Source organism: Archocentrus centrarchus, chromosome 8, assembly GCF_007364275.1.
Source record: "Archocentrus centrarchus isolate MPI-CPG fArcCen1 chromosome 8, fArcCen1, whole genome shotgun sequence".
Classification (NCBI taxonomy): domain Eukaryota; kingdom Metazoa; phylum Chordata; class Actinopteri; order Cichliformes; family Cichlidae; genus Archocentrus; species Archocentrus centrarchus.
Window position 1 is genome coordinate 19,853,931 of NC_044353.1, and position 20,665 is coordinate 19,874,595.

Here is a 20,665-nt window from a genome sequence, read left to right on the forward strand (position 1 = left end):
CTGTTTTATTTTGACAGTCTCATGTTTTCTGTACTTTGTATTTAGTTTTGCTTCCTCTGTGTTATTAGTTTCATTGATTTCACCTGTTGTTCCATGTTGTTTCCACTTTCCCTGATTACCCAGTGTGTGTATTTAAGTCCTTAGTTTTTTCTCTGTTCTTTCTTGTGACATTGTCTGTGTTCCCCCTTAGCTGTGTGTTTCCTGTTTAGTGTTTTGTCCCCTTAGTTTCTCCCAGGCTTCCTCGAATTTTTGTTCTTGCCCTGATTGAGATGTTCTTTTGTTTTTGTGTCTTGTGAGCCTCCAGCAAATAAATGTTGTTTGAGTTTAGCTCTGTTGTATCGCATTCTGCTTTGAGGTCCTTTCCTTCCTGCCACACAGCCCACATATGATAGAAGTCACCCTGAAGATCTGACTTTCCCTTCCCTTTTTTTTTTTTTTTTTTTTTTTTTTTTCTGAGTGGATGGGCTTTTAATTATTTAATATATGAAGTTAAAATTTCCCAGCAATCATTACACATGCAAATCAGACATGTTTGAGAAGAAAATGTTATTAATAAGTTGATGATTTGAGATAAATGGACCCATTATCTACAAATATCAGGTAACCATTTCCAAAGTTCCCCCAAAAGCATGGTAACAACTTTCATGAAGAGACCCCAAAAGGCCCTGCAGGCCTCCCTGACCTTAGTGAAGGTCAGTGATCCTGACTCCACCACCTGCAGCAGGGAGAATCTCATTGCCAGTTATCGGACTTTTTTGCTCCAGTACACCTTGATGAACTCGGAGAGTTTGGAGGACAGACATTAACCAAACACAGAATCCCGCAAAACAACACATGCATGGAGGTGGCAGTTATGCTGCTTCTATTCAACGTTGCCACGTTGAGAGAACATGTGGGTCATCAAGCAAGACAATGAGCTCAAGCTTATGAGGAGAGCCCCCTGTGAATGAATCGGGATATAAAAATGTTTAGGACTAAAAAATTTGGTCTAATACAAGTGTGCACGTGAAACCAAGTGAGATGATTTGGCACAACCTGCGGGGAAAAAAAAGCAGTTAATGCCTGCAAACTTTCCAAACAGCCTTTCTGCAGAATGATTAAACGGCTTTTGTTTTTTGGTGATTTTATGTATTATTATTTCGTTTTTGCTTTTTTTTTTTTTTTTTTAAGCCTGTCATGTCTGGTAGATCTTGCAAGCAGAACTGTGATCTGAATGCGTTGTGCCAAACATATTTGCTATTTCAAGATGAGCTCTATAGGTTCTCAATAGGCTCTTCTTGTTGATGTTTTAACCCTTTATTTTATTTATCTGAGTTATTTTTCCACATACTATGTAACAGCCAGAGCTGACAGGCTGAAGAAGAGGAAAATTAAGAGAAGAAAAGGGGAGAGAGAAAGGGAGCAAAAAAAAAAAAAAAAAAAAGGGGAAAGAGCACAAGTCTATTAATCAGATAGTTCATCACTTTAACATATAAAAAAATACTATCAATACTTGCAAAAATAAATTTGTGTGTGAAAAACAAAACTAACAAAGCATGTTACGCACACCAACAATTTTGTTGAGTTGTGATTGAGTGGGCGTTTGTGTCTGTGTCATGTTTGTGTCTGTGTCATGGAACGTACTTACCAATGAGGGCAAAACGCTGCAGCTCCACCCATCAGAAGCCAGAGGCAGGTACGGAAAGCCCCCGGAAACCCAGGCCACCAGCAGCCCACCAAGAGCCAGGAAGACCCCCGGCCACTCAGTCCAAAGACAACCGCACACCTACCCCAGCAGACGGGAGAGGGTGGTCTCAGACGGAGCCCCCCCAGTCGAGGAGCGAGGGCTCCAGGGAACCCAAGGCGATGAGAAGCCAGCCCCCCCCCAGCGGCCAGCCCCCTGCACTGGCCGGCGGCAGGGCCCCCGGGCCCACGGCACCCAAGGACCGCCCGACCCTCCACAGAGCCCCCCCCCACGCCGAAGAAGCCAACGCAGCCCCGCACCGCACCCCCAAGGGGGGGCAGGCCAGCACCCACGCCAGAACACCCAGCCCCACCCAGGAACCCCAAGGGACCCCCATCCCAGGGGGGTAGGGGGGAGGAGGCAACCAGCAAGGAGCGGCCAGGAGGCAAGGCACAAGGCCCAGACCCAGGTCCAGCCATACATACAAACACACCCAGACACCCGTGTACACATTTATACACAGATACTCATACATGCCCATACATACTTACCCACACACAGATATGCCATACATACACATTCACTCACCCACCCATACTCACGGAGACGGTGACAAATACACAAAGACACACATTCATCCATAGCTACCCACCCTCTGAAGGCGGGGCAAGTGGAAACCACCCCAGGGCCAACAGCGACCCCAGGACGCCACCAGCCCGGTCCCCAAGGAACCACCCGACCCCTACCCCGGGCGAGACGCAAGAAATCGGGGTGTAAGATGACCCATCCACCCCTCCTCCTCCCCAACTTGTAGGTCTATGTGTTAATGTTTGTGAGTGAATGAGGTGTATAGGGTGCAGTTAAAATTGAGGGGACAGTTATGCCACAAGCGCCAACTGTTGGTCGTCAGTGCTTGCCCACACTGCCCCCCCAAAACCCTCCATGTCTAAAGTGCAAATAAAATTTGGAGACAGACAGTGACGAGGATCCGAGTGGGGCCACCTCAGCGGCCCATCTCATCAACCTCTGAGTAACATGCCTGCCCCAAAGGTCCTATGTGTATCAGGTTGTAAGTGTGTATGTGTTGTGAGTTATAATGACTAAAGTGCAATTAAAACGGAGAGGCAAGTGGTGGTGCAGCTCTCCACGTGGCCTCTCCATCCTACATCTGTGAGTGATGTGTATTCTGTGTGTGTGTGTGTGTGTGTTTGTGTATGGGGAGGGGGAGGTGGGGGGGGGGGCATATGACCAGGAAGAATCCTGGAAGAAGAGAGCCAGCTGTCCGCTGGCTCAATAGGCACCCCGACCTCCCACACCCCAGCACAGGGCAGGGGGAGGTGAGCCCGGGGCCGCGGTGACAGCATCCCGGAGCACTGCAGCACCCGAGGTTGGCGCCCTCGCCCCCACTGCAGAGGGCGGCCCGCTCCCCCTAGATGCCCATTCACTCAACAATAGACACAAACAGGCGACAGGACATACTGGCCTGGGCATGGAAATGCAGTGCCCAGTCCCCCCCAACCACCCCACCGCGGCCCCATCCCCCACCCCATCCCCCCTGCAATGCAGGCACCCCAGGGCCCCAAAAGCGTAGACCGGACATCCCGACGTCAGGCCAACCCACCCCCCCCGGCGGCGCGGCCGGGACAGCAGAGGCCCCCCCCGCGCCAGGGGGGGCCCACCGGGAGCCGGCGCGGCCCCAGTGCCGGGGCCCCAGACCCCAGCCCCCAAGCCATACAGGGAAGACCAGCCAACCGACCGAGGGCCGGCACCATCCCCCCAAGCACCCCGCCCACACCCCAGGACCGAAGGCAGCACCATCCAAGCCCCCACCACCATCAACCAGGACAGGCACACAGACATCACCAGAAGGTCGCCCCAGGACTCCAGTCTCAGGAGGCTACCAGCTACCTAGGCCTCCGGAGTCCCCACCCACCCCCCCACAAAGCACATCAGGAGCAGAGCCCGCAGCCCACCACCCCCACTAAGTAATGGAGCTGAGCAGTGGGAACCAAAGAGAGTCAAATTCCTCCAATTTGTTTTTAGAAGAAGCAGACATTCTCTCTAAACTAACATGATCTACTAATAAATTTCTGTACTGAGTAATACATAGTTTATTTTTTGTCTTCCAGTTCATGAGGATCATCTTCTTAGCGATGCACAAGGCAGTAAGAACTATGTGTGATATATTTAACTCCATAATTAATTCACTGACATCACCTAAGATGCATAGTCTGGGGGAAGTTGGGATACGACAGCTAAACCATGTGGATAGATCTTCACAAATCCTCTGCCAAAATCTCTGAACTGGTACACAAGACCACAGAGCGTGTAAATGATTATCCTCTGAATTGCTTGTACAGTGGGTGCATATGTTTGAGTGTGTAAGGCCCATTTGGAACATCCTTTGTCCAGTGTAGTATGTTCTATGGAGAATCTTATATTGTACAAGTTGTATTTGGGGTCTTTTAGTCATTTTGAAGATATTTAAACATATTTCTGTCCATAAATTTTGATCCAGGTTGACAGAAAGATCACGCTCCCATTTTTGTAATTGGGAGGGAAACTGAATCATCAGTTTTTATTAATAATTTATATAATTTTGATAACAATTTTGGGGTACAGAGGTTAGAAATTCTGTTACCCAAGTAGGCATTTCTAGATTCAATTGATTAAGGTTAAATCTTCCCTGTAGGACGGACTTAACTTGTTGATATTCCAGAAATCTACCGTTGCCAATTCTATATTTTGATATAAGTTCTTGGAACGTGATAAAATTTCCATCTTGGATAATATGTTCTAAGTTATTTATACCCTTATCACGCCATAACGGAAAATTCAGCATTTTCTTTTTCTGACAAATATCTGGATTGTTCCAAATGGGTGTTAGTTTACAGGGGATGAGTGAAGACTTAGTTATTTTTAAAAATTCCCACCAGGCTGTCAGAGAGGTATTTATACTAAGGACTTTATAGCAGTTATGATGTTTAATACTGGAACTAATGAAAGGTAAATCTGAGATTTTTATTTTTCCACAAAACGCCTGTTCTAGATCCAGCCATGGGTTGTCTAATGAATTGGATTTGATCCACTTTGAAATATACTGCAATCTACTGCTTAAGAAATAGTAATAAAAGTTTGGTAATTCTAGACCTCCACTGTGTTTTGGCTTTTGTAAAGTTTTTAAGCTTATTCTTGACGGTTTGTTTTTCCATAAAAATTTTGAGATGTTTGAATCTAGTGACTTAAACCAAGGAAGAGTAGGTTTATTAGGGATCAATGAAAATAGATAATTAATTTTTGGTAAAACCATCATTTTAATGGCAGCAACTCTCCCCATGAGTGATATAGGTAAACTGTTCCAACGTGTGAGATCATCCTCTATTGTTTTTAATAAGGGGATATGATTTAATCGTACCAAGTCTGAGAGCCTGGCGGAAAAATTTATGCCTAAATATCTAATATTTCCTGACTTTAGTGGGGTCCCTAGAGGTTCTATGGAAACTACAATTCAGAGGCAAAACTGTTGATTTACTCCAATTGATAGAGTAATCAGATATAGATGAGAACTTATCTATCAGTGTGATAGTCTTCAAAAGAGAGCCTTGTGAATTCCCAAGGAAAAGTAATACATCATCAGCATAAAGGCTAAGTTTATGGTCCATATTTTCAGTTTGAATCCCTTTAATATTTACATTTTGATGGATTGCTGCTGCTAGCGGCTCAATGAAAATTACAAAAAGAGAGGGAGAGAGTGGGCAGCCCTGCCTAGTGCCCCTCTGCAGACTGAAACTTTGTGAAATGAGATCATTTGTCCTAACACGCGCATTCGGAGAGCTGTGTAGTGTTCTGATCCAGTTTATAAAGGATGAACCGAATCCAAATTTTTGCAGAACTGCTAGTAAGAATTTGCAATTTACCCGATCAAATGCCTTCTCTGCATCTAAAGACACGATTGTCGTCTCTAATTTGTTAATAGAACAATAGTCTATTATATTTATCAGTCGACGTGTATTATTGGCTGAGTGCCGACCCTTGATAAAGCCTGTTTGATCTGGATGTACAATAAATGGAGTAATACTTTCTAATCTTTTGGCAAGGGCTTTGCAAATTATTTTAAGATCTACATTAATGAGAGAGATTGGCCTGTAGCTGGATGGGAATGTGGGGTCTTTGCCTGGTTTAAGAAGCAGGCTAATGTTAGCAGAGTTTAAGGTTGGAGATAAGATGTGGTCATTCTGAATCTGAGTTACCATTCTGAAAAAAATGGGAGCTAGCTCAGACCAAAATTCTTTATAAAACTCGGCTGGAAAACCATCTGGGCCTGGGGCTTTATTATTTGGGAGATGCTGTAGGGCTTCACTAAGTTCAGACAATGAAAGAGGTAATCCAGAGCTGCAGCCTGGCTGTCATTTAGTTTTGGTAGATTTATATTATTAAGAAATTCTTCAATTTCAGTATCAGATGGGTTAATCTGTGGTGAATATAAGGCTTCATAGAAGTCTCTGAAAGAGTTATTTATTTGTTGTGGGTCATGAGTAATAATACCAGTCGAGTCTTTAATAGAAAAAATAGCTGTTTTTTCTTTATTCAGTTTTAATTGCTTGGCCAGGAATTTTCCAGATTTATTTCCATGCTCAAAGTTTTCCAAACGCAGCCTCTGCAACATAAATTGTGTCCTTTTATCAATTATTTCATTTAGCTCCAGTTTCAGTTTCCTCAGGCTGATAATTGTATGTTCTTGTGGTGAAGCGGCATAGGCAGTTTCTAAAGATTTAATTTTTTGTTCTAATTCTAACACAAGTGCTTTTTCTTTATTTTTCCTATGCGAGCAGTAAGATATTATTTTGCCCCGCATTACTGCCTTTCCTGCTTCCCAAAGAACACATGGTGATATTCCTGGAATATCATTATATTCTAAGTATGCTGACCATTCCTTTTTGAAATAATTAATAAAATCTTCTTCTTTAAGTAATGATGTATTAAATCTCCAGTTCCTGATTGGTGGTGTGACTCTTTTCTGTGTCAGAGACATAGACACCGGTGCATGATCGCTAATAGTGATAGGGTGAATCTGAGTGTCTGTGATATCCATCATCATGGAGCTGCTAACTAAAAAGTAATCTAAGCGGGAATGAGATTTGTGTACTGGTGAGAAATAACTATAATCTCTCAAAGTAGGGTGATGTGAACGCCAAGCATCGCAAAGACCAAAATCCTTCATGTACTGTTTAAGAATGTCTGCAGACTGCCAGTTCCTCTGACTCACTGCTGTACTGAGCCTGTCAATATCTGCATTAAGTACCAGGTTGAAGTCTCCTCCTATTACAAGTGTGGTGTCAGAGTGATCTGAGAGTGAAGTGAACAAAGCATGAAAGAAGGAGGGGTCATCAACATTTGGTCCATATATACTAGCAATACATAAATCTGTATTCTGTATAGATAAATTAAGTATTATAAATCTACCTTCAGGGTCTATTGTACTGTTGCTAATGTTAAAGTTTATCTTCTTGTTAATCAATATAGCTACACCTCTTTGTTTGGAGTTATAGCAGGCTGAGTACGTGTGAGGGAACTGTGGAGAGGAAAGAGTGAGCACAGATGTTTTGGACACATGTGTCTCCTGTAGAAAACAACATCTGCTTTTAAGTCTTTTAACCGATTAAAAATTTTTAGTCTCTTTTCCCTCGAACCAGCCCCGTGCACATTCCATGAGACAAATCTGAGTGTGCTCATATTTAAACTAACTGATGGACTGTTGTGTGCTCACTAAGGATGTGTGTGTGTGTGTACATATGTTCTGTATGTTGGCGTGTGCCCTTTATATTGATGTGTGCGTGTGTATGTGCGCTGTATGTTGGTGTGTGTGCATCTGCGCTGTATGTTAGTGTAGTAAACTGTAGCATTGTAAGTGACGTAAACATATTGCTGAGTGCAGAAAGAAAAAAGACGTGTAAAAAGTGACCTAAGTGACATAAGAATGAAATTAGATGAGGGGAAAACAAAACAGAACAAACAAACAAACAAACGATCACGGTACTATGCTGACTCGTCCGCGTTAATGGTACTACTTAGACAGATTTAGACTATTTAATGGTACTGTTTAGATGGTTGAAAAAAAAACTCAGAAAAGAACGTTAATATGGACACAGATCACCTGATCGATCAGCAGAGCCATGGCGTGGTGTTTTTGTCTCGGTAAAGCTGTCCGTTCACATACAGTTTGTCCACAGGCGATGACAGCCCGGGAGCCTCCCTGCATGAACTTCTTCCGGATGGGGAATAGGGCCTTGCGTCGCTCCAGAATCTCCTTTGGAAACTGGTCGTTGACGCTGAAGTCCGTCCCTCTCAGCTCCCTGCCGCGGCTCTTCACCAGCTCTTTTTCTTTGAAGTGTTCGAATTTGGCCACGATCGGTCTGGGTCTGCGTGCTCCGGGTCGCTTCCCTCCCAGGCGGTGGACTCTATGGAAGGCGATGGTCTTCACGGCGTCCTCCGGGAGCTTCAGGTGAGTTTGGATAAATTCCTTCACTGTAGTTTCCGGGTCCTCCTCTGCCTTCTCCGGGATACCTGAAAACACAAGATTTTCTCTCATGCTGCGGGCCTGAAGCTCGATAATCGATTCTTTAATTTTCTTATTTTCTTCTGAGAGCCGGGTCGTTTCCTCGGTGAGGGAATTCACCGACTCTCTGAGGACAGCGTATTCTGCAGCTGGTGTTTCCGCCTGATGCTGGCTGAACTCGACTGACTCCCGCAGGGCCTGAAACTCCTTGTGGAGGATTTCAACCAGGGCCAAGCGGGCGTCAAAGCTGGACAATTTGTGGACTCCAGAATGTCCACAATATTGGTGGTGGGTGGCGAAGTTGCCTCTGGGGAATCTTCTGGGCGGCTTCTTTTTGTGGACGGCATTCCTTTGCTGGTGGAGGGAGTCGGCGTCTTGTCTGTTTTCCCCATGACGACTCGCTCAAAACACCCGTCGATGTACCGCAGCAAACTATCCAGGTCCTCTTCACCGTCCTCCAGATTGTTGAAAATAATTTAAGTTAGGCTAAGAAACTACCTATATTTTTTAGTTTTAAGCCTGTCTAGTTATAAATTGGCGAAAAAAAAAAAAAGGCTAATCACGCAAATGTTTGCTGATAGAGTCACGCCGCCATTAACGATACTGCCGAGATTCACAAAGTCTCGCGTGACTACAGCATAGTCTCCCTGACTACCCTCTTGGTGACTTTCCCTTCTTGAATTAGACTAAAAAAACAAAACGGGGGGGAGATAAGCAAGCAAACAAACAAACAAAAAAAACTCATTGTATGTTTTTATTATTTTTATTATCAATAGTTTTATTGTCAATGCAATTTTTTCTGTGTCTCATTATATTTATTGGATTTTAGTGGTTTTATTATTCTGAATTTTGTATTCTGTTTGTGCAGTGATCAAATTTCTTGAACCTGACCTCTTGAACTTAAATGATGTCAATGTCACAGAGCTATTACAATCTTTAGTCTGCAGATATTGTAATTGTGAAGTCAGCAGGGAGGCACCAACCAGTAACAGGTAAGCAAAAACAGACAAGAGGTCAAGTCTAAATCTAAGAGTTCAAAACAGAAAGGTTGGAAAAAAAAAAAAAAATATGGGAAATGTGTGTTTCAGATGGCCCTGTAGAGTTTTTGGCAGAAGGCACGTGGAATCAGACTGGCTGATCAGGAAATGTGCATGATAGGTGTCGGGAAGTGTTCAGAAAAAATGAAGCATAGTCTGATGTTACTGCAGGGCAGATGGGAGTGGTTAGATGAAAATAATTATAATGAAGATAACATCAACATCAAGAATGAATGCCTTCAAGAGGAACAGAAACCAAACCTAAAAACTAATTCAAGTATTGTATTCAGGAGAAATACCCTCTTATACACATGCAGGTGAAGCTAAAACCCAAAATAAAGAAATAATATTGTTTTGACTGTTTTGAAGACTCTTCTAGTCACTGTGAGTATCCTGAAATCAAAGATTTACTGTAATTTGTGCAGACTTACTTCAAGAAAAGCATCTTTTGAGTGATAACACATTCAAAGCTAAACCCATGTTAGACTCTCCAACTGATCTAATGTGCATGTCTTTGAGAACTTTTGTTCATCTTTTTATCATTACTTTTTTTTTTACTCCTGTAGACACTATTGGATGTTTCTATTAGTATATTAAATAAGCACAATAATCACAAAAAGCTCTACTTTACTCCTTTCAGATGAAAATCTTTCAAAGTTATTCTGACTCTGAGAAAAGCTCGTATCACATAAATGAAGACAAAGAAAATCAAAAGCTCTTCTGATGTATGTGCCTCAAACTTAGTGAGGTGTGCCCTGCCAGGTCAGAGGTCCTGCTAAACCTCTGGTTGTGAGATGCTCTTTCTTTGAACCTGAATTACATTTTTTCCCAGCCTGCACACACTAAACCACTTATATTTGTATGAAAGACAGGTTAACTATTAGCAGTAAAATTAATCATAGACTAAGTAAGTAAAGTAAGAGGTGACTTTATATACTAACCAATAGTTTGAAACTTTTTTGTAATCTTTGAATCCTCTTTTACTTTAAGATGATGGTGCAGGCTTCAGTCCTGCTGTCTTATTCACCAACTACTGCTACAGTACAACTCTCCCCAAAGTTGAATGCATTAAGAGTTAGAGCTTAACAAAATGAAATGTCAATTTTGACTTAATTCTATGCCATGCTATTAATTTTGCCTCAGACTATAAAATAATTATTAATGAGGATGAATAATGATTCACAATAACCAAACATGGAGAGCAAAAGTCCCTATATAAACACACACACACGTATGCACACACAAAACTTATCCAATTATGGTCTGCACACAAATATAGTGACCAGGCAGTGACTCACAAAGAAAAGTGTTTTTGACTTTTTGTCTGACTACTGGAAAAAATGCCAACAATCAAAATGTTTTGGTTTCGCTTCTGTGGAGTTATATTATTCTTTTTTCTTTTAAATCTCTGTAGTAATCGCGTACAGTCCAGGTTGGAGAAGTGAACTCTTGAATTTAAAACGTGTGAATCTAGAAAATCATAGAACCAGTTGTTAGCATAACATTTATACAATGTTGATTACTCTACATTGTATAAATGTTTTTACTTAAGACAAGAACTCAAGGCCTTCTTCCAGAAATTTACCACCATAATTTTGGAGTTTTTTATTATGATGATAGATGTGAATAAATCACAGACCTGCAGGCATTTGCACACATAAAACACACTCACACTCATCTTCCCTCCTGTTTTCTTGCCATTAAGCACCAGAGGGCAGTAGTAGTCAGTGTTTAGTGATTTAGTCTCACAAACATGTTCCAGGTGAACATAAAAAAATCAGCATGCAGAAATATCATTTCAAAAAGGTTAGGATGGTTAATATTAAGATTACATTATATAAAAATTATATGAAAATATATTTTGAATCTAAACAAATGATGCTTAATGGTTAAAAAAAAAAGTCACTCCATGTATTTTATCTTATAATTTAACTTTTTAAATTCAGAATGAGAAACTTCATTACCACCAGTATTAAATTGCAGTGTTGCGGCATTATTTGAATCTATTTTAAATACAACCACAAATCCAAAGTAAATAATCAAGTGTGTGAAGAAGCAGCCTAAAAGTTCTTTTTTTTAAAACAGTGAGACTTTAATTCTAATGATTTGTATGCAGCAGGATACATACACTTATGCTTAAGGAAATCATTCTGCATTATATTCAGTTGGCTGGCACACATTTCAACATTAAACTGAATAAACGAAAGAAAATAAAACTTCAGATCTCACCCACATGAACAAAATAATAACAATAATAATACATTTTATTTGTAAGCGCCTTTCATAACACCCAAGGACACTTTACAGGGGCAAAAATAAAACAAATCACGTAAAAACACAAACAAACTAAAATGACCAAAGCAACTAAAGCGAGTATGCAAACTTGAATAGGTAAGTTTTGAGTCGTGATTTGAAGACAGGAAGAGAGTCAATGTTGTGAATGTCTGGTGGGAGAGACTTCCACAGCTGGGGAGCAGAGCAGGAGAAAGCTCTGTTCTCCATGGTACTGAGGTGGATAGAAGAGGAAGACAGGAGGGTGCGGGAGGAGGAGGTGATGTGAATAAGTACGGCGAGCTAAGGAGGGGCGACGTTGTGGATGGCCTTGAATGCATACAGAAGGATTTTGAAATGAATCCTGAATTGGGATCCATGGAGTTGCTGGACTGGGGTGATGTGGTGAAATGAGAGAGTTTTGGTGATAATGTGAGCGACTGAGCTTTGAACCATTTGAAACTTCTGGAGGAATTTGTGAGGGAGGCCAAATAAAAGAGAGTTACACTAATCAACAGAGGAGGTAACAAGACTATGAACAAGGATGGAGGTGCATGCGGGGAGAGGGAGGGGCAGAGGCAATTTTTGTGCAGACCGAGTAATATTACTGATATGGGAATGAAAGGATAGAGTGCTGTCAAGGATGAAACCACAACTCTTAACCTGAAGAGAGGGAGAAACTGAGGAGCTGTCGATTGTGAGGAAGAAACTGCCATCCTTAGATAAGGTGCATTTTGTTCCGACAAGGAGGAACTCTAATTTAAGGAAGTTTGAGGTGAACCAGCATTTAATTTCAGATAAGATAAGTAGAGCTGGGTGTCATTCGCAAAACAGTGGAAATGGATGCTGAATTTGCTGATGATATTGCCAAGGGGAAGGAGGTAAGCGATAAAAGGAGGAACCCCAGGACAGAGCCTTGAGGCACACCTTAAGTTAATAAACATTTTTCCAAGGTGACCCAAGGTTTTTGTTTTTTTTTTTCATTTTAAATAACTACAAAAATTAACTATTTTTAGTTTCCTATAAACATAGTCAGTTGCCATGACATACAAGACAAAGACTTGAGGTGCTGCTGCTGCTGCTGCGAGTAACTTAGCTGTGCTGGAACTTTAATATCTCTCGTATGAGTTTGGAAGAGGCACGAGCCAACCATCCACATATATGCACTTACACCTAATATCCTTCAAAAAGAAGGCTTTCAGTTGATTTGTCCTTTCCACTTTCACAAAGACAGATTTTGGTCCATTGTCAGGAATCATCCTGCTGAACTGTGCATCATGTTTGATATGATACACTTGGACCACAATGACCGGAATAGCCTGGCACAAACAGCTGGATGTGCAAACACAGTTCTCTTTAAAAATGAACATGAACTGTATTTCTCCACAGTCGCCATTCTTGAGTTTAATGACACAGTCAGTTCTGTCTGTCTCTTCATGGTGTGCAGAGCGGTAAACAGTGTTTCTGTTACTGAAGCTGTCAAAAGCTTCCATCGATCTGAATGGAACAGATCGATTTAAGAGCTCTTCTACTGCTAGTTTTAAGGATCCTGTGATATCCAGATGCCGTGAATTTCCAAGCAGTGTGTAAGAACCAGTGCTGTAATCTTGTGTAACTGTGGTTAACTCCCCCAGACCTGGATTCTGGTCATAATCAGAGGAGCGAAGGTGGCTGGGTAAGTTCTGCCAACGGAGAAACTGCTGGTGAATGTGTTTAGGTTTGCAATTTCTGTTGCCAAGAAACTCCCTTAAATTTGCACTGTTCCTCTCAAATGTAAATGCTGACGTTGCCCAGAGAGGCCCCCAGTTACGCACACAGTCAACTAAGTGGATCAGCTGATGGCAGTTGAATGACACATTTTCTTCGCCATAAAGTTCTTTCATATTTCTGACAAAGAGCACCAAGTTCTCACAGGCCACATGGAGGTCATTTTGGGAGACTGATTCTTGTAGCAGAATGTGAATACTAATTGACAAACAAAAAAAATGTTTGACAAATGGAGGCTGAAGGATGCCTGGCAGGACACCAATAGCATAAAATAAAAGGAAAGCTCTCCATTCGGAGGCTTTCCAAGTGCCCTGACACTCCAGTGATTGTGGACATCTGCTCATTTCTGATGGACGCTTTAACATACGAAGACGAGAGTCCATTTGTGAAATCTGTTGACCTATGTACCAGTCTTTCATGGAGTTCTCTGGGTTCAGCCACAGAGACATAAGTTGTTTAGACACACCAAGTAAAACTGAATGCAAGTATTCAGGTACAAATCCAAACACAATGTCAAACAAAGGAAGTCTGGAAATCAAGGACACGCCTTTTACTCCATACTTTGGAGTGTTTTCTTGGGAGTTTTCAGCCTCTCTTGCATTTTCATCAAACATATTTTTTGACCTTGATGCTTGTTTCATTTCTTCATACGAGTACGACCTCATGTATCCAGAGCCCTTTGATACCACTGTGCCAGGGTGTAAACACCAGTCACAGCCATATTCTCCATTGAATTGTTTGCAATTCCGGAGAAGTGGCCTCGCCACAGCGTCAGAGGAGCAAACCAAGCAGAAGACTTTTGAGGAGTGAACCTTGCCACTGCTGTCGCTCCACTGAAATGGATTTTGGGCTAAATCACGACATTCATCTACAAAAGGCTTCAGAAATGTGTTCATATGAGGTTTTTCTTGGCCAAACCAAAACCCTGCAACCATCAAATTTTCCTGTCTTTGTGTGTAAGGAAGTTCATTAATAATAAACTGAAGGGGCCAAATTGAGTATCTGGTTGTGCTAAAAATTGGTACCTCATCAAAATTCCATGTGAGTGTGAGGTCATCAGCAGCCAGTTTACCTTCTTTGAGGAGATTCTGGTACATCATCCCATCCATGACATCTTTAATGTCATCATGCACATCTTTAAGTGTCTTAGGTAACAACTCAGTGCCATGGCTCTGAAGGATAACTTTCAGAAGCTCTTTGAGGGATGAATACAGAAAGAAGTTTCCATTTTGAATACTGCTTGTTTTGTTGAACACTGTGGCACAGTGAGAACAAGAAGCATCAGAGTGGTTTCCCACGAAGCTCTTACAGTCCTGACAGTAAAACATAAATGTTACAGGCAAACTTTGATTCATCTGTCGTTGAGTCACTGTTGCCCCAGGGTAAAATGGCTCCTCACTCTGAAAACACAAACAAATATATGTTTTATGTACATAAATTATGTAAGCATAGCAAAAATAATTTGAGAGGAAACATCAGTATTCCTTCTTACCATGTCATTGCCTCTGTCAGCTGCTGAAGCAGATTCCAAATCAAATGGAAAAATGTTTGGGTCCTGCATGCAAAACAATGCCAAAAAAATCAGCCAGACAGGCCTGTGCCCTTCATATTTCATATGCACATGATGAAAGTTCATATCTGATATGCGCATTCAAACAAATTTAAACCTGACTGTATTTGTTTGTTTCATTAATTAACAATTAAATGTTGAACTCATACTCATATACAACCTGCTACTCCTACTGCAGGTTTATGGAGTCAGAAGGTTTGTTCACAGCATCATGAAATCATCATAACTCACTCAGTTTTCAATCAGTTTAAAAATGTTTCTCGGACTTCACTTCTTACCGTGTCACTGCCGCCTTCTGTGTCAGACGCTGAAGCAGATTCCACACACAATGGAAAAATGTTGGGGTCCTGCACGCAAAACATTAACAAATAATCATCCCAACAAGTCCTTCATGCTGTTTCCTCACAGTCTGACATTTTGTGAAATACAGTTACAGTAGCTGTTCTGGAGAATGTTGGGGAGGACTGAAGTAAACTGCTAGCCTGGTTCACCTGGTGACAGCTGTTTTACTCTACAGGCATGAGGTCATTCCTTGCATCACTGGCCCCAGTAACAGTTATTATTATGTAATAATAACAATGATGATGATGATGATAACAAAGGTTATCAAAGCTGAATAATTTACCATTTCTGGATTATCTTCGTGCTCTGAGTTTGTGTCCATCGTTTCAGCAAAATCATCATTTTGTCTTTTCAGGTCCTGCAGTGGTGAGAGATAAATTTAAGATTTATTTCATATAATAACACACATGTGATCAGCTGCTTCATATTGTTTATTCATACTTCAAACAGTATTGATCTACTGATCTTCACCTCCATGCATTGTGTGCTTTTGTATAAACTCTTATGGATTTATGTGCCAGGTTTGGGCATTTTTATTGTAACATTTAATAATAGATTACCTGTAAGTATTCTCTGAGTCTCTTTCTAAACTTTACTCTTGGTCCAGTTTTAGGAATCAAAACATTGATTCTGTCTGACTCCTCGAGACTTAGAAAAGCTTCTTTGGTAATGCCCTCCTCTGCAATGAAATGAAGTAGTCAAAGTAAAATGACTCAAAAGAAGTATTTATATTGATATAGTATTATTGTAAAACAGTATTTTTTTTCTACCTTCAAATCTGTGAGTCAGCTCAGGGAGATCCCATTCGGTTAATTTATGCTGGACAAAACGACACATCTCCCTCTACAGAATTGAAACAAACACACAACACAATCACACAATGAAACAGCGCATCCAGTTATAAGTAAAACAATGGGCTGTATTACCTGTAAGTATTCTTTGAGTCTCTTTCTAAATTTGACTCTTGGTCCAGTTTTCTGAAACAGTAAATTGATTTGGACTGAATCTCCAAGGCTTAGAAAAGTCTTCTTGTCAATGCCTTCATCTGAAATCACACCAAAACCAACATAAAATATTCAAAAGTCACTGCCAAACATTAATATTCATCAGCTTTGAATTTCAAAGTTTTCTGTTTCTTCTTGTTCACTGTAAGTCATAAATTATAAGACTCTAATGCTTTAGTGCTATCAATGATAGATTTAATAATGCTCATTAAGTGGAATATCAAACCCATACCTTCAAATCTCTGTATGAACTCACTGAAACCCCATTCAGTTAATTTGTCCCGGACAAAGCCATTTTTCTCCATGGGAAATTTCTGTGAAAACAGTCAGCAATAACAGATTTCACAGCAGTGCATGATATCATCAAATTCAGTGGTTACACATTTTACTGCCACGTAGTAAGACCTCAAACACACAGACTTCTTTGTAGCAAATTATTAAGTATTATATTTATGCATAGGTGGAAGGTTTTGGGATGTTTTATCTATTCTTATATATCAGACATACTTTATGCTTAAAGGCTGCTGCTCACAGTAACACTGTAAACTGATGTGTCCAGTGGAAGTTCATGGAAGTGTTGCTGCATGATTACAGATGCAGTGATGACATCCTAAAGCCTTCAACCTGCAGCAGATTGGAGAAGGTGTTTTGCACTCTCCAAAAGATGATGCTACTGCTGCTCGACAGAAACAAACAGATTTGGATGGAGGACTTTATGGTGCCAGAGCCTTTTGTTAGACATGTGAAACTGACATTTCTAAAAAACTGGACTAACAGATGAAGCAGAGATTTATGTCCAGAGATGCAAACAGAAGCTGAAACAGTTTCTTGCTTTTTGAGTCAGACACAGTTCTCATTGGTTCTCACACATAAACACTCTTTCTAACAGTCTGACTGGTTTCCTTATTTTGGTTCATCTGAGTCACAAATAATGAGTTTGAGCTTAATTGCCTAAAACTGATATCTGAATGTCTTGAACTGTTGTTAAAGTTAAAATGTTTTAGATTAATAAAGTTTGAGCCACAGTTTATGACCATTTAATGTTTGAAGTCATTGTTCAGTAAACATCACACTGATGGGCTGCAACAGCCTCACTTTTTTATATAGAGGATTTCATTGTCTCTTTTTTACTGGATACAAAATGTTTTATAAGGTTTCCAGACAAAAACAGTAGCTTTGCATTAATGTTGCAGTGTAAACATTTATAATCTGATCTAATATCAGCCTTTCCTGATGATGGTTCTCTGACCATCATAGCAGTTACTATCAATATAAACCCACTCTTACTGTAAACAAGTCCGACCAGCATGTTTCTGCTGCTGTTTGTGTATAAAAACATTTTTGTACACACTATATTTTAACATATTTGAATAATGACATTTAGCAGTAGATATGGGAAAAAATGTGTGTCAATTAAATATTTTGCGTAGTAAGTGCTGCTGTCAGTCCACTGTTTAACTCAGCTGTCAGTGTGCCGGTGAGAAGCGTCCACATGTTACTCTGGAGGAGGCTGGAAAATTGTGCTTTGTGTACTTTTTGGCCATTCGTTTTTTCATTTTTATAAACGGATATTGAAAAACGAAAAACAGCAGTTTTTTTTTTCATTTCATACTCCAAATCCAGATCATGGAAAACGAATTCTATTTCATTTTTCTCTTTGGAATCAAAACATAAATTCGCAAAGAATAGAAACCAGAAAAAACATTCGTCTTTTTATTTTTCTCAAACCACCAGTTTAACAGCGTCATCAAGGAAACTCATCAAGGAAACAAAGCTTTTATTTGACGCTTGCTCTGTCAGTTTACGGTTTTCAGAGCTGTTAGGATTAGAAACACATCCTGAAGCAACTTTAGACATGGCACGAAGGAGACTGTCTTATTCAGTAATCCCTGCGGTTATTTCGCATTGTTATGGAGAAGAAAGGAGGCTCTCCCCGAGGAGCATCAGATTTTGCACGGAAAATGGTTTGAGTGGGCTCGGATGCACATCTGCAGGTGGAGGTGGCAAAAGTCTGAGACAAGCGTTTGCTGTTCGGAAAAGCAATGTGTTGCTCGATCTTGCAGTAACTTCAGTGATCGATGAGAAAGTATCTCTGATGCAAAAAAAAAAAAAAAAGAAAGTATTTCCGGTTTGAGAAAAATAAAAAGACGGGCCGTTTATCTGTTTCCTATTCTTTGCGAAATTATGTTTTAATTTCAAAGAGGGAAAAGAAATACAATTCGTTTGACATTAAATGGAGTATGAAATAAAAAAAATTAAAAAACATCCGTTTTTCGTTTTTTCAGTATCTATTATTAAAATGAATGAACGAATGGTGTGATACCCTCAGGGCGGATTCGCTCCTGTGTCACTTTGCAGCCTGGGTTGTTTAATCACTCCATCTGCCTTTAGTGCTGCATTTCTCACACAAACAGGCTCAGCAACATGTTGACAAAAGCACCAGTTGTTCTCTTTGGCACTGAAACAAAGACTGCAGACCTCCAACTTCCCCATCTTTTTATGAGGAAGCAAAAATTCTAAACGACTCTAACCTCCATTTCTTAATAACTCAACAGGAAAAAAATACAATATTGACTGATTTAATATGTACTTACAGTCATGGTCTCTGGCTGGTGTCTTTCTCTCACTCTGGTTTTCTCTCTATTCTTTTGTGTATATGTTGTCTAACCGCGCTCTCTGTTTTAGAGGCGGATCTTCCTCCAGCTCTGGGCTGATTACCACAGCTTGGTGATTTGGGCGCACACTCAACGCCAGATTGTTACCTACACCTAGTTAGTGGATGTGGCTCTCCAGTGATTTGTGCTTTGCTTGTTGAAGACCTTTGTTACCCTCTGTCTCCTTCTGCACAGGTTAGCTGGACCCTGAGTGTGCTCCTAAGAGCGAGTGAGTTTGTGGAGTGAAAAACCAGAGCATTCTAGTGGCAGAGGTCACATGGTGACATACTTTGCATGACTTTCTACAGTCTCATATATTTACTGTCTTATAAACAGCGTTATAGTTACAGTTTAAACTCAACAATCAAACTCAACAACACTCCAAGTCTTTTTTGAAACATTTGGTCATTAGTTAATTTCAGTAAAGAAACTAGAAAATGTTTTCAGCAGCTTGAATTTGCCAGGTTACAGTTGATATGTGTGGAGTTGGAAACTGTCCAGAAGGTGTTGAAAGTAATGCACATGCCAAAGAGTGAAGCCAAGTGGCACACTAAGCAAAGATTGGAAAGATTTGATGTTAGATAAAATCATACTAAAAGTTCCAAAATTAAGATGAAAGAAACTGATAACAAAAGACAAGCTGACAGCTTACACACACATTGCAGTAAAACACCTTGTGTTCACAAACTTTGTTAAACAGGTTTTTTATTTGCATGAGCAGAAAGCCTCTAATATCCTGGAATAGGATGGTACAAAAGATTTGCACATGATGAAGATGAGATTGAATACGTGTACCTAATTTTCATCTAAACAAATGTCCACTGGATCCCCTGCACACACCCAAAAGAGATGACAACATGCAGAAATAAATAATCTCTTTTATCCAGAAGAGGAATTAAACCTTGAACCACTTCTTGAACACAAAATGGTTGGTTGCCAGATTTCAATTATATTATTATTCTCTATCTCTGTGATCCATGTAATTAAAGTTACACTTTAATTACTAAAAAATGAAAATGTTCATGTGCTGCCATGATCAGTACCTCTGTGCTGTCTTTCAATTCAGCTTTGTCCCGCCATTGGTAGGATTTTTCTATATCAGCTGCCAGTGGTTCATGCCATTCAGAGGCCTGTCCTTGCACAGTGGTTCCTGTTCTTTCTCTTCTTTCTAAGGTTTCTGCTGCCTGAGGTATTCACTAAACACATGATCATTTGTATCCATCTTCCTGATGTATTCATGGATCTTTATTTTTTCATCCTGGATAGAATAGAATAGAATGCCTTTATTGTCATTATACAGGATGTACAATGAGATTGGATAGTGGTTCTGACACTCACTAGTCCACTACCTCCTTCCTGCTGGTTAGCATAAAGTCTCAGGGTGCTTACCTATCAATGAAGCAAGGTGACGCACATCAATTAGTTAAACTGCAGGAATGTCTTAAAGACATTAAGGCCTGGATGACCTCTAATTTCCTGCTTCTAAATTCAGATAAAACTGAAATTCTTGTATTCAGCCCCACAAATCTTAGAAACATGGTGTCAAACCAGATACTTACTCTGGATGACTTTGGCCTCCAGTAACACTGTGAGAAATCTTGGTGTATTTGTCCTTCAATGCACATATTAAACAGATATGTAGGACCGCTTTTTTGTATTTGCGCAATATTTCTAAAATTAGAAACATCCTTTCTCAGCGTGATGCTGAAAAGCTAACTCATGCATTTATTACTTCTAGGGTGGACTATTGTAATTCATTATTATCAGGCTGTCCTAAAAGCTCCCTGAAAAGTCTTCAGCT